We start from the raw sequence: 15,830 nt of genomic DNA on the forward strand, positions 1-15,830 counted from the left end.
GCCAAGGGCAAGATAAGGACCCTGTTGTTGATTGGAACAAAGGAGCAGAGGAAAACACCTCCTGCTTTTTCTGAAAAATGTTTCAAAACTTTATCTTTAAAATTGCTTTGCTGCCTCAGGACCCCCAAACAGAAGCTTTCAGTGCTACCTTAGAAACATGTTTGCTTACAGAAAATGGTATTTTCTGTAGATAGTAGGAGGAATTAGGTATTACATGTGGGTGACGTTATCCAGTGGTACTGATGGACTTGTCTCTCCAAGCTCTAGACCTTTGAATTCTACTGAGCATGTGGAAGAGTTCCCACATGGACATTGCCTAGTGAGCCTCCTCAGTCAGTTCAGAGATAATATAGCTGTATAGATGACTCTCTGGGGAGGTGGGTGGGTATTTCATGGCTAATTCATCCTGTTATCGATGGAAAACACCATTTATGGTAAGCAAACATGCTTTTTCCATCGATAAACAGGCTGAAGTAGCCATTACATGTGGAGAGTCCCAAGCTGAGGACTGCAGTAGAGCAATTATTTAGTAAGCAGCCTGATCCCCACCATGGAGAGTGGACTATAGCAAGAACATATTTCGCAAACCTGAATGTATGGCTTGAAGACCACATTGCAACTTTGAAGATATCTTTAACTTTGAAAATATCTTCAATGGGCACCTCTCAGAAGTGGGCAACAAAGAAGCACATAGACGGGCGTAATTTCATTGGCCGGAGCGCCCAAATCGACGGGCACTCAGGCCAATGAAAGAACGCTTCGCTCGTGCCGGAGAGGGCACAGAACAGTGGGCTCTCACCTCATGCCGAGCCAGGAGAACCGGGACCTGCGCGGGGGGATGCTGCAAGCCGCAAGCCGCTTCACAAGTTGGCCGAGCCAGGAAGGATTGGGGTGGATGGAGCCCTAGCTGTTGTACTGCTGTTGCCGAGCTAGGAGAACCGGGACCTGCGCGGGGGGGACTGCTGCGAGCCGCTTTTGCTGCTGGCTGCCCCCTCCGGAGGGCGGCAGAGAAGGGAAGGGGCTGAAAAGCAACAAAAGGTAAGTTGCCACATGTCGAGCCACTTTGGGAGGAGGGGAGGAGGGGATTTTAGGTTTTTAGAGGTTTCCTTTTGGGGGAAAGTTTGCCGTTTACCATTATCCCTGCCTCTAACGCAGGGGTAAGGGTAGGCGGTAATTTAGCAGGTTAACGTGGGGCAAAATGGCAGGGTAAAATAGCGATAGTCAGGGTGCGCGTTACTGTATGGGTGGGAATAGCTAATTCGATCGTTTACATCTAATATACATGCCACGTGCGGAAGGGGTTAAACGGTGATTTAAAGAGGCGGTAAGGATGGGTTAAAGGGGATAGTGTATCATGGGTTGGACTAACGCGGCCGAAAAGTGAGTAGAAAGCGCATTAGGAGCAGGGTAAACGCGGCCCCACTTTACTGTATCGAGCTGCAAGGTAGTTAGGGTCATAGGAAACAAACAGTTAATTTGTTTGATGAAGCTCAGTATGTCATTTCTATTATGTTAAAGCCCACTTGCAGTTCAGAGTATGGAGTGCTATCTTCCCCTCATGCATATGGAGTCTTAGAAAGAAGGTAATAAGAACAACAGATTGATTTATATGGAAAGCTGAGACAACTTACGGTAGAAATTTTGGATTTCGAAGAATTACTCGGTTGTGATAAAATTGTAAATAGAGGGGCAGTGGATGAGAGCTTGAAGTTCACTAACCCTTTTCGCAGATTTGATTGCAATGAGAAAAAAGTACTTTCCAACTTCAAAGGAACTGTTTCTAATGGTTCAAAAGGAGGTTTCATCTCTTGAGAGAGAATCACTTCTTACCTTCTTTCTAAGACTCCATATGCATAACTTAGAGACTCTGTCAAGGCTCATCAAGTACGAGCTACGGCTTCTTTATTGTCCACTTCTGAAAGGTGCCAAAGATACCATGAGATCCCACAGGACAGAAGGCTTCTGACCATGGATTTTATATGCCAAAGTCTTTTCATAAAGTAAGATATGAGTGGATACATGTAGATGGGCTTAAAGTGTGATATGTCACAATTGTGCTCAAATGCACTCTTTGGGGTCAATTTTAAATGTGTTACTTGCACAAAAATGCCCATGTAAGTATGTGGGCAGACATGAGTCATGCAGATTTTAAAAGCCGTGATTTATGTGTATATGCACGTGCACAAGCAAAAAAAATAAGGGAGTGGAAAAGGGGAGGGGCATGGGTGTTCCCTGGTGGAGCCAACAGTTAGGCGTGTAAATCCATGTTTTAAAACCGGAGGCCGCAGTGTGCAGCAGCTTGTTAGCCACGTATATTTACTGCTCCTAATGAGGAACAAGTCTGCAGAAATCATGTTTTAGAGCATTCATGATGAGGCGTATGGGTCAACTGGGGGGCATGCAGGTTGAAGAACCAGAGGGATCTGGATGACCTCGAGATTGACTGGCCAAACTCAAGCAAAGTAAGTTTGCTTGAGTAACATTTTAAAATTAAGAGCACACTTATACACGGTAGACGTATTTTAAATCTTACGCATGTAAATGCTTGCATGGTTTAAAATTCCAGCATATCTCCGCTCACACACACATATGTGCATAGACGGGTGTCGCATTCTCATTTTAAAATTAGCCTGCTACCGAGCAAATGGTGTGTCCAGAATGAGAGAAATGGAACACGTATTGCAATATTCACAGATAAAAGGAACAGAGTCATGCTGCTGGAACCAGATGAAGAACATTTTCCATGTGAAGGCATAGCTTTCTCTTAGTCGAAGGCTTCCTTGGTACAGCGTGGATGGCTGCTGTCATGTGACCCAGTATGATGAGTAGTTTCTTGGCTGTGGATTGCAGATTAGTTATCAGGACACAGATAAGCGAAATCATAGTTGGTCTTCAGTTGCAGGGCAAAAATGCTTTTTGAAGCAAGGAATCTATATTCACACCTATGAACTGAGGATTCTGAGTGGGTTTCAGATTTGCTTCTCAAAGTTTATGAGAAAACCTGAGCTCTATAGAAGATGTATAGCTGTATGTAAAGAGTGGAGAACCGATTCCCAATAATTTGCTGTTATCAACCAGTCATCCAGGTATGGAAATACTTGTATTCCCTAGTGACAACGATGTGATACTACCACAGCAAGGCACTTCATGAAGACTCTCAGAGCAGATGAGAGGCTGAATGGAAGGTCATTATATTGGTAATGGGATGAATTCATTTGGAATCATAGGTAATGCCAATGGGCTGGGTGGATTGGAATAAGAGTATAGATGTCCATGTGATCTAGGGCACTCATCCATTCACTCTGCTGAATGAATGGGAGGATGGTGCAGAGGGAGTTAATTTTGAATGTCTCTCAAAGGATAAGCTTGTTGAGGAACCTCAAGTTCAGGATCAGATACAATCCCCCTGACTTCTTGGCTATGAGGAAATAAATGGAATAGAAACCCTGTTCTTGTTGTAAAACTGGGAGGATTTCCACTGCCTGGAGTTTGAGAAGAGATTGCACTTCTTGATGGATCTGTGGCAGATGAGAGGGATCCGGATGAGGAGGGTGAAAGGAAGGAAGGAATTGGAGTCAAGAGAAATGCTGTCAGTACCCATGCTGTACAATGCTGAGAACCCAAGAATCCTGGGTTATCTGATGCCATTTGTCCAGAAATGTTAAATTCATACCACTACTGAAAGGAAGGGGAAGAGATTGTTCAACGGGGATCAAAACCTGGGCCCAGTTTTGGGACTGGGCCTGCTAGTTCTACTAGCAATGGAAGAGGATCCATTCAGTGCTGCTGGATGACATTATCCATTTTTTATGGTTAATGCATCCTGCTATTTAAGGAAAATACAACTTATGGTAAGCAAATTTGCTATTTATAGAAACATTCAACTACTTAAAAGGGATAAATCATACACAAGCATTAAGAATTTTTCAGCTAGAACAATGGTTCAGAATGTGAAGCTGCAAGAGGGTAAACTGAGGAGCAGCACGTGTTCCAAGGAATTATGAGTATATAACTTAACTTCTGTGAGTACCAGATACAGCAATTTTTAGAACTTGCTGCTAACTACTTCAGTAACTTTTAAGTACCAGGGAATCTCAATCTTGTGTTTGAAGAGAATTGCTGTGTGTATCTTGGGTTTCTGTCTATTGAGGGTACAATTCACCATCCATATGACCCCAGAACAGAGAATGCTGCCCTGATTCTATCCAGTACAAGGAAGAAAAGTGGCTATACTTTTTTTAAGGTAAGGAGCACCATTTGGAGCTATGTCTATGGAATACACTGCTTTTTATAAAAATCTGGATGAGTCATTCTGGAGATCAGAAAAACACAATCCCTCCCAAAAATAGTAGTATTTTATCACTAGAATGAAATCAATTTGCAGTATGCTTGAATCATGCTGTATTTTGCATCATGCTTGAATCATGCTGTATTTTGCATTCTTTGTGCATTTTATTCGCCAACTATCTAGTTCTGCTTACAGCATATTTATGATTACCCTTTACAAACAGAGAGGGAAATATGAGTCTAGAAACTTTGCGCCTGGACTCCTCCATGTCCAGTCAATATTTTGAAAGTAAAAAAAAAAACAAGCTAGAGCTTGGAAAATAAATTGATTATCTCTATCATACAACCTAAAAGGAAAGCAAAAAGAAAAGCTAATTAAATTATATCACAGAAATTAAACAAGGGTAGGTAATGTACTTATCTTTGCTGCTAGGAATGAATATTCATAAATGTATGTGAAGGTCCAAAAATATACATGTATTATTGAGGTTTTTAAAACAGCGTGTGTGCGAGTACAAGCTACTTGCGCACTTATGTGCTAATTGTACATGCATAAAAGCTTTGAAAATTCACCCCACAGAGAATTATTTGCTTCACATTACATTACAAGTGGCAGTGATAGTTCTGGGAAAATAAAAAGATCCTTTGTAAAGAAAAGCACAACTGACAAGCTATTCAAGAAAAAACAGAAATATTCCTATGATGGATCTGATCTGCATTAGAAATAAGTTCTGTCATCTTTTGGACAGGAAGTTCAAGATATTGATTTTGAAAAGCCTATTTTTTCCTCTCAATCCATACCGGCTCTACTTTAAGCGAGGACAAGTTCCAAAGTAATTTACACAGGTAATTAGTGATTTATACATGAAAATTGGCTAAACGTGCATATGATGTTATATAACATGCCTACTTTCAGCCGCATTTAGGGGAGGAGCTGCCCAAGGGGATGCTTTGGGAGGGAGTTGGCAAATCATGCATACAGATTGTATTTTCAAGCCCACCTGTATTATTCCCCAAAGAAAATTTCCCAACAAAACAGAAGGTTGCAAATATCCATTGTATGCACATAGGGGCAGATTTTAAAAAGTACGCGCGCGCGTACTTTTGTTTGCGTAACCGGCGCACACAAAAGTACGCCGGATTTTAAAAGATACGCGGTCTCGGAGGGAACTTTCTTTCTGGCACCCCCCAGCTTCCCTTTCTTTCCCCTAACTAACCTGCCCCTCCGGCCCTAACTCATTCCCCCCCACCTTTATTTCAAAAGTTACGCCTGCCTGAGGGAGACGTAACTTGCGTGCGCCAGCACGTCATGTTCCAGTCCGGGGGCTGGTCTGGAGGCCTTATCCATGCCCCTGGGCCGGAACCACGCCCGGGGCCCCACCCCCGGAACGCCCCCTGATGACACGCCGGCCCCCCCCCAGGAAAGCCCCGGGACTTACGCACATCCTGGGGCTTGCATGTGCTGCCGAGCCTATGCAACATAGGCTCGGCGCGCGCAAGGGGTGGAAGGGGCAGCTTTACGCACGTATCTTACGTGTGTACCCCTTTGAAAATCTGCCACATAGTTTCTCTTTGAAAAATGGTACAAAGCTTAATGAGCACTACAGTTTTTGGTGCCCTGGCAGGAAGAGGGTATAACATCAGAAATCTTGAAACCCTTTAAAAAATGGTTGTATACAATCCAACTCATGTTTCCTCTAACTCTGTTATCCATTTAAATGTTTAGTTTTCAATAATGACTTCATGGAGTCTAATGACTCACCTTTTAGTGGATGAACCTTCTGTTGCTCCTCGGTGACTACTATGCCCCCTGAATCTCCCATCTCTGAAAATTTCCTTTCCATTTCTTTTGGGAAGCCTAACCACCTCTATGCTTAGTAACTAAAGGAGAAATTTATTCTTACCTGATAAATTCCTTTCCTTAAGTCCTGCTAGAGCAGTCATTATATAGGGGATATCCCCCTTCCAACAGCTGCTGGAGATAGAGGTCACACCTTCCTTTCTTTCTACCTTGTAACATCACATTAGGTATAAGTGAGGTGTGATCTTAGGCAGTTGCCAGTAACTTTCTGCCAGAGCAAGAGATAACTATTCCACAGAAAAATTACAGAGAAAAATCAACAAACAAGAAAGCCTCAGAGAAAGGGAGAGAGAGAGATCCTCTGATTTACTCTCTGTGTTTCCTGTTCTTCCACTGATATCAATATACCTGGGCTTTCTCTAGATATATGTATAATAAGTAAGGATATACATTTTTTCTTTTTTTTTCAGTTCACTCCCATACCAAATTTCTCCATATCTTTTTTTTTTTTTTTAATGAAAAGGAGGATATGGAGACTTTTATTCTTCCTCCCTTGAGCAGATTGGAATTAGACAAAGAGATAAAAGAGAAGAATATTCACAGCACAGTGCTAGGACTGGTAGCACCTTGTTCCAGGATTGGCTTTGAACTGATCTAAGGGACTCAAGGAAAGGAAATTATCAGGTAAGAGTAAATTTTTCCTTCCTTATCTTCCTCCTAGACAAGTCATTACATATGGAAAGACAAGGGTGCTGCTCCAAGGACATCTGCTCCAAAGTTTGACTCTGCCTTAGCTAGTACATCCAATTTGTAACACTAGGCAAAGTCATGTGAAGAGAACCAGGAAGCTACCCTAGAGATCCGTTCTGGTGTCACCAATGATGTCATCGCCCCCAATATCATCTGTGCTCTAGTGCAGGCACCTGGAGTCAATTGCTTTCCTCTGAGAGTGTAAGCTGAGATGAATGACTGCATAACCCTTCTGGTTGATGTAGGCTTAGCAGCTGTCCCACACCTCTGTGGATCTTTGTGTGGCACAAGTAGCCTATCCACTTTCAGGAAGGGGTTCATGATAAATGGTGAAGTTCAGGGTACTTCTTCTGATACTTGTCATCCCTAATGGTCAGAAATCATACCACCTGGTTCAAGTGGATCTAGGCCATTGCTTTGGCCAAACTGAAGGCATAGTTGGAAGGTGCCTGGGTGCGTAGGAATGATCAGGTAAGGGTTCCTGCAGGACCAGGCTCATTTCTGCAAGATTCGATTAGCCATCAGATGGCTATCAGAAAAGCCATCTTTTTTTTTTTTTAAACGAGAGCTATATTGGGGATTTTTCTCTTCTTGGTTTGAAAGATCTAGATACCAGATAGGGTCCTAGATTGAGGTCCATTGTGGGACTAATGGCTCAAAGGAGTTTGAATATGCTTCTCCCCTAGGGAATGGGTGGTGTCCAGATGTGCAGCTACCTGTGAGTTCTTGACTGGCCCTCTATAGCAAGGATATAGCTGCTACCTATATCTTCAGGGAACTAAGGGACAAGGTTGACTTGCCTGGGCAAAATTTAAACATGAATGCAACGCCTGCCTCCTGGGGGAGGCCCTGCACATAAACCAAGTGCTGGATGCAGGTGTAGGCTGGAAGAGTAGATATCTTTCATGGCAACCTGTTGGAGGTGACAATGGGAGAGTAATCATCCCTACTCAGGCTTGCTCTCTGAAAGGTCAGGGCAAAAAACAAAATGGAGATGGGTTTGGGCTTTACCGTAACAGGCCATGTCCCCACCAGAGATGTGCCAGGTTCCCATTAGCCATTGCACACCATGGACTCCATGGTCAAATCAGAGCTCTCAGGATTATCCTGAATGGATGGACTTCTATCCTCTTTGCTGTTCTCCCTATCAGGGGTTAGGATGGATATACAAATGGGAGGGCATCCTTCAATGAGGGTCTTATCAGGGAATGCATCTTGTTTGAGCCTGGCTCTTTCTGCCAGCTGAAGAATCTGTCGGTCTCGGCATTCATCTGCATTGCTATCAAGCACATCTCTGGCTGCCCCGACTATCTTATCTTCTGTTATGCTTCTTGGCTGACCTCCAGTTCACTGGAGTCTAGTCTGCTTATGCTCAGGAAGTCCAATGCACATTCTCAACTCTCACGATGTGAGCTGCGGGAAAAGTTGTATATTTTGTTCTGGTCATCTTGCCTGTTCACATCCGCTATGGCTGTAGTATTGTCCGCTTAGATAATAATTGGACTCTCTTCTATCAAGGGCAGGAAGGACAGAAAGACTCACTTGAAGGCTATTATCTCTGACCTATATCTAGACCATCCCCTTGTCCATTGCCTCTGAGTCACTTGGCCCTAGCACTGGGGCTCACCACCAAATTTACTAGTGCCCATGATTATGGTAATCTAGGAGGGAGGGTCAAATTTCAGTCCTTAAGTAAATTGCCAAGATACATCCATTATGCCAAGTTATTCCTTACTGATAAGAATGGAGGCAGTGAAACTATTCTCTTAATTCTAATGGTCATACAGATGTGGAGGGCACTGTAATGGACGCATGTGAGCTCTGACCCAAGGAGGTAGTCCCTACGTTTGGGCCTGAAAAACTCCAAACCTGGATAACCACTTTCCTGTTCTATTCGAAATAGGGATCACTTGGCCCTCTGCCCTATTGAAGAGAACCCCTCCCTAGTTGTTCTAAGGATTGGGTAGAATATGAACTACAACTTGCATAGTCTACCACCCACCCCAGGTTTCATGAGAATTGCAGCATTGTAGTGAAGACTTGCTCAGTAAATCAGTTGACAAGATAGGGGTGGACCAATATGCCCTATTTGCGGACTGCCGCTGCTACCGTCACTATTGCCTTATTGAGGGATCTTGGATGAATGCGTACCTGCAGAGGCATGGCTTGAAACTAAAGATTCTGGCCAGGATGCAAAAGGAAAGACAACATTGGTGGGAGTCCCATAATGGGATACAAAAATATGCTTCTGCGAAGTCTAGAGACATTAGATATTACACTTTCCTCACGGAGCACACTGATGGGGTAGAGTGTTCTCACCTGAACATATGGAACTCTCAGTCATGTTGTTATCACCCTTGAGGTCCAGTACAGGGAAAAAGGAGCCATTCTTATTTCGACCTTGAATTAGATTAAGCATGTCTGTCTGCCCAGTTCCCTTATAGGAATTGGGTGGATAGCCAGAAGGTCTTAAGGCCTTGCCAATATATCACCTGTTGCCTCCTTTTCTCCAGATACATATATGGGAATCCTGTGGAAATGGGGTTCTTACTTTGAGGGAGTATCCAATTCAAATGATGTTCCATTGAGGTTCTTACTTCGAGGGAGTATCCATTGTTCTGACGTAATGTGGATCTACTTAGAGAACAAATGCCACTGACAACCATTCTATGTTGTCGGGTCAGAGATCCAAGCCAGTGGCTTTGGAAGAGTCCCTTTTGAACATTCTTGTGCTCCTGTAAGGGGTGGATCTTAGTCTCTCTGGCATACTGTGGAAGATACCTGCCTGCTTTGAATCTCTGGTACTTCCTACTGCATTAGCATTTCTAACTTTGTGTAGCCATCTGAGACCAATCCTCTGGAAGTATCTGAGGCTTAGATTCCCCCAGATCATGTACCAGTTCCCTATTTCTTTACCGAAAAGCAGTCCCCCTTTTTTGCAGTGACTTGCATAAGATGGGCCTAGGACATGGTATCTGCCACTCAGTTACAGAGCTATAGTGGTCTCTCTATCAACACCCCTGAGACTACTGCTTGAGAAGTCAGGCTATGGTTCGAAACTACCTCAATTTCCCCAACCTGGGGGACTCACAAGGTGACTGGGACTGTGATCTTGCAGGTGACTTGTAAAGAGAGGGCATTTGGTTATTTCTGGATTTCCAGCCGGGTCAAATTCCCCTCTATTTGGTTCTCTACCTTAGGGTTTCAGATCTCAAGGGCAGTCATCATATTAGAATTTAATGCCAATCATTCCTGTTTTTGAAGCAGATGGCACACCAAGGATTCATCTTCATCCATGGAATGTTCCCTTTATTCCCTGGAATCCCTGTGGCTGGGATGAGCTCATCACAGACATGATACTAGATTCCTGGGTGACAATCTGAATCCATGGGGGCTGCCTGTGTTCTGGCTCTCATTCCTCAGGAAGCTACAACAGTCTGGGTAAAACCCTTCTCCTGGCATCTGCATAGCATAACATACTCATATATGAGGAGCACTAGCTCCTGAAAAAGGTCCCTGAAATCTCCCCTGATAGAGGTCCTTGTGGGTCCTGGAGGAATGAGTAACTTCCATTTTTGTTTTTTAAAGAATATTTCCAAAGGAAGTCCTGCAAGCAGAAATGCTCACAGGGAGCCTCTGGGACAGTCCTTTGAGGCTCAAGTCTGCAGTTATTGCTACCTTCACTACTGTGCCCACAAGTGGTTCCTCTCACTACACCTGCTTCCTCAGAAGGAAGAACTACAGGCCACTACTATCTGAGCCACTTTCTCCATATCCCACCCATCCCTGGAACAGAGAGAGCCACACTTCTGTGACTCCTCAACTATTGTACCAGGTATTCTGTGGATATTTTCTCCATCCCAAAAATGGAAGCCAATGATCATAGGACAAGGGCTGCACTGCCAAGATTAGATGGGTCCTCCCTGTAACTGCTGTGGCCCTCCATGTAACATTGCAGCCTTCTTCTAACTTTACTGTAGCTCCTGGATCTAGTTGCACTCTCATGGGACTTGAGGCCTGGTATGGTCCCTGCTAGTTTCCCCTGCTGTAGCACACTGCTATTGTCATGCTACTGAAGCTATATCATGCTGACTCAGCTTGAGTGCTGTCATGGTTAGCACTTGAGGTGCTATCATAGCTTTTTTCCCACTTCCGTGGTTAGGACCCTGCCTTGGCTATTTCACACCACTGCAATTAGGGTTCTGCCTTGCTTATTTTATGCTACAGTGGTTGGGGCCCTGCCTTGACCATTTCATGGTGTTGTGGTTTGGGCCCTGCCGCAGCTGTTTCACAGTGCCGGTCTATAGCAGCTTTTTTCCAAAGGTGGCCGCAGCAAACCCCACACTGCAGATACTCACCCATCCACTGACCTGGTAGGATCTCCACTATGAGGCCCAAGGCCTTCTATGGATCCTCATCCTCCAGGCCGAAGTGCCCCGCAGGGAGTACTCACTACCTCCAGGTATGAAGGACCAGATGCAAGCAGGGCACTCAAGATCCTTCCTTTGTATGGTTCCCTTTTTTCTCTTCTGTTTTTTTGTTTTTTGTTTTATTTTATGGGACGGAATGAGGCAAGGCTGGAACAGGAATGAGGCAATATGCACTGCAGGCAAAGCACAGCAGGAGACCTGTTACTGAGGTGCTGAGTGATGGAACTGAGTTTTCTTAATACCAGAGCAGGAATGACATCATTATAATTCTAAGCCAAGGTTTCAACCTTGGCTTAGAATGCAGCATGCTGCAGGAAGCTCTGCTAAAAGCACTTAGAGGTAAGGGGCGTTACAAGATGAAAGACTTGTCCTCAGTTTGCAGTCTGCTGGAGACAGAGACTTACTGCCAATTGCCTAAAACCTCGCCTGACGTGATGCCACAAAGAGAAAGAAATGAAGGTTGGTCCTCTTTCTCCAGCAGCTGTGTGTTGCATCCGTCGGTCTCAGATGGCTGCGACCGCTCTGCCTTACCTCTTTTCTACCCTTTTCCTCCTCCTCCTCCTTGGGCAAGATGGCTGCCTCTGGTGCCGAGGCCTTTGACATCTCCAATCCAGCATGGGCGTCCCAGTCCACCATGCTCCTTCCTGTGGCCTCCTAGGGCGCGCGTGCACGTGCACATTACCTATGCCTATGTACACGTCATGTCGGGAACCTTGGGGGCATCCCCACCACATGACGTCAATACCTCCGGGTATTTAAGTCTCCGCTACGCTACCTACCTTGAGTTAGCAAGGACTTCGGTTTAGCTACTCTGACCGCTCTAATCTGCTCGCTTAGGTGCCTTGCTATCCTCGGGGGCCTCTCGCTTCCAACCACCCTTCGGGGTTTCTACTAACTTGACACCCGCTCCTCGGGGGTCTCTTTCTTTATTTCAGGATCTTCTGTACTATCAGGTACTCGCTCCTCGAGGGCCTACCAGTCCAGTGTATCCTTCACCACGGAACCTTCGGTCCCAACATCTTCATTGCCAGGAAGACGCTTGCACTACGCTCCAGTGAGTACCTCTACGATCCGGTTCTCCAACTCCACCCACCAGGCTTGGCTTATCCCGCTCCGCGGGTTCCTATCTGCCTTGAACATCTGGGTGAGACTTCTACATCTGAGACTGTCAGAAAGTATTGGCACCGTGCCGGACTTCAGTGCCTTTCCTTCCTGCCTCATACCATCTATCTACAGCAGTACAATAAAGCTTTCCACCTACAAGTGTCCGCTCTCTGCGTTTATGCGATCGCTGTGGTTTCCCACGGGGCCCCTCCCCATGGGAGGAGTCATCTCCACTGCGACTAAGGCTCCTCACAATGCCACAAACACAACACTGTGGAGGGGGAGAACCCCATACATAATAACTGTTCTAGCAGGAAGATAAGTAAAGATAAATTTAATAGTGACATAAAAAGACTTGTTTTTCTCCTGGCATGACAATCATTACAAGCAAGATTTTTCTGTAATAATCTACCTACATTTTGTTGGTCATAAATCATTTGAACTATTACTGACAAGCATGTAGGTAGATCACACAGCATTCCAGAACTGACCGGCATTCCAAAACTGTACTGGTCCTAGACAAAATGGGATTCTTTGCAAGTTGTAATTATAATCACATCTGGGGAAGCAATCATCATGGTCTTCCAAGTTCATGTTCACCATCTTCTTTGGATAATTTTTATGTAATTTGAATGACAGATATCACAATGGACAAATAATGCAGGAAAATGTATACAAATACAGACTGTCTCGGGCAACTGTAAATTCACCCGCATTGCTTCAGAGACCCCGGGTATTTTAACTACAGACTTTGCACCAATTTTTAAAGTGAAAGTATGTGCTTACTTTCACTTTGAAAATTGTTGAGGTTATAAATTATCCAGAGACATTTCCACCTGCTTTTCCTGTGAGTACTTTTTCAATGGAATTAATTTCAATAATTTGAAAGTGCAATCTATGACCTAGAGCCACTAAACAGTGATGCTTTTTCACGGGAGGTGTCCCACTATTGCGGAGTGTGGGGGGGTTTGTCCCTGCGACAATGGAGCCCCTCCCCTGAATAAAGATCACTGTTCTGTGGCGCTTTCTTTTCTCTTGTGGCCAAACACTGTGGGGAAAAACAATGCGCATAGTGGCCCTTTAATGCAATGTTGGTCCCAACCTCTAGGGAGCACCATCACCTTAAAGGGCTGCCAGAAAAAAAAAGTTGCATGACAAAAAGGGGAGGTTGAGCGGGGTTCAGGGTTGACCCCTGTCTCAACCGAGGGCCATCACTCGAGGCTGCCCAGATTCCCCCAAAGTTAAAAAATAGCTTAAATGTAGCCAAGCAGCGACAGTCCCATCCCCCCTCTTCCCCCCCTAAATAGTAGTAATAATAAGTAGTCTCTGTTCCTACCTTCATCCCAAACAGTAGGAAAAATAGTGAGGTGCCCCCCATACTCCCCAAATCTTTAAAATTAGTAGAGGCAATGTGGCCCCTCGGCATCCCCTCCCGCACCATTGAACCTTTAAAATTAGTATAGGGTTCCATGTTGGGAAAATCAATACTTATTCAGGTAAATGGCTTTTGAAAATTGCCTTTAAATTGTGATTTGGATCATATTAAATGTGATATACAAGCAATATTACAAGACATTTTTTAGAGGATTCTGGAATCAAGGGCATGTTGGCTAGTAAGACAGATGGCATTGACGTCAAAATCCATAAACAAACAGCTAGCCTTAATCCAGTGTCTTTTACAATGGGACACGGCCACATATAGGAGTTGTGCTTCTTCTAGTGATAGCCCAATTTGTTTACAAACTTCACCTTCAATATCACATGCATATTCATTGTGGATATCTTGAAAATGACAAAGGTTCATACTTTTTCTCTGACTGTGATTCTTCTAGTGTGATTTATATAGTGTTATGCCCCTTGTGAATGCATTTTTGTAGGAAAGACCAATCACAAAATTCAGGCCTGTATTTTACGAACATTTCACGATCACATGTTGAAGGCCCCCTAGTAGCATCCTGGCAAGAAGCACAAAAACATGTTATCGACTTAAGCTTTTCTCTACTTGTAGGCCTGATTGACAAACTGAAGAGTAGTAAATCACCTGGACCGGATGGTATACACCCCAGAGTTCTGAAGGAACTAAAAAATGAAATTTCAGACCTATTAGTAAAAATTTGTAACCTATCATTAAAATCATCCATTGTACCTGAAGACTGGAGGATAGAAAATGTAACCCCAATATTTAAAAAGGGCTCCAGGGGCGATCCGGGAAACTACAGACCAGTTAGCCTGACTTCAGTGCCAGGAAAAATAGTGGAAAGTGTTCTAAACATCAAAATCACAGAACATAGAAAGACATGGTTTAATGGAACAAAGTCAGCATGGCTTTACCCAGGGCAAGTCTTGCCTCACAAATCTGCTTCACTTTTTTGAAGGAGTTAATAAACAGGTGGATAAAGGTGAACTGGTAGATGTAGTATACTTGTATTTTAAGAAGGCGTTTGACAAAGTTCCTCATGAGAGGCTTCTAGGAAAAGTAAAAAGTCATGGGATAGGTGGCGATGTCCTTTCGTGGATTGCAAACTGGCTAAAAGACAGGGAACAGAGAGTAGGATTAACTGGACAATTTTCTCAGTGGAAGGGAGTGGACAGTGGAGTGCCTCAGGGATCTGTATTGGCACTCTTACTTTTCAATATATTTATAAATGATCTGGAAAGAAATACGAGTGAGATAATCAAATTTGCAGATGACACAAAACTGTTCAGAGTAGTGAAATCACAGGCAGATTGTGATAAATTGCAGGAAGACCTTGTGAGACTGGAAAATTGGGCATCAAAATGGCAGATGAAATTTAATGTGGATAAGTGCAAGGTGATGCATATAGGGAAAAATGTTGGGTTCCATATTAGGTGCTATAACCCAAGAAAGAGATCTAGGCGTCATAGTGGATAACACATTGAAATCGTCGGTTCAGTGTGCTGCAGCAGTCAAAAAAGCAAGCAGAATGTTGGGAATTATTAGAAAGGGAATGGTGAATAAAACGGAAAATGTCATAATGCCTCTGTATCGCTCCATGGTGAGACCGCACCTTGAATACTGTAAAATTCTAGTCGCCGCATCTCAAAAAAGATATAATTGCGATGGAGAAGGTACAGAGAAGGGCTACCAAAATGATAAGGGGAATGGAACAGCTCCCCTATGAGGAAAGGACTTTTCAGCTTGGAGAGGAGACGGCTGAGGGGGGATATGATAGAGATGTTTAAAATTATGAGAGGTCTAGAACGGGTAGATGTGAATCGGTTATTTACTCTTACGGATAGTAGAAAGACTAGGGGGCACTCCATGAAGTTAGCGTGGGGCACATTTAAAACTAATCGGAGAAAGTTCTTTTTTACTCAATGCACAATTAAACTCTGGAATTTGTTGCCAGAGGATGTGGTTAGTGCAGTTAGTATAGCGGTGTTTAAAAAAGGATTGGATAAGTTCTTGGAGGAGAAGTCCATTACCTACTATTAAG

The 15,830-nt window shown here is 44.0% G+C and overlaps 1 protein-coding gene across 9 annotated transcripts in view; it reads right to left on the minus strand.

Moving 5' to 3' along the window:
- The window catches only part of PTPRM (protein tyrosine phosphatase receptor type M), a 1,907,823-nt gene that overhangs the window by 918,949 nt on the left and 973,044 nt on the right, over nucleotides 1-15,830 (minus strand). The window lies entirely within an intron of this gene.

The sequence above is a fragment of the Rhinatrema bivittatum genome, chromosome 2 (genome assembly GCF_901001135.1).
Source record: "Rhinatrema bivittatum chromosome 2, aRhiBiv1.1, whole genome shotgun sequence".
NCBI lineage: Eukaryota > Metazoa > Chordata > Amphibia > Gymnophiona > Rhinatrematidae > Rhinatrema > Rhinatrema bivittatum.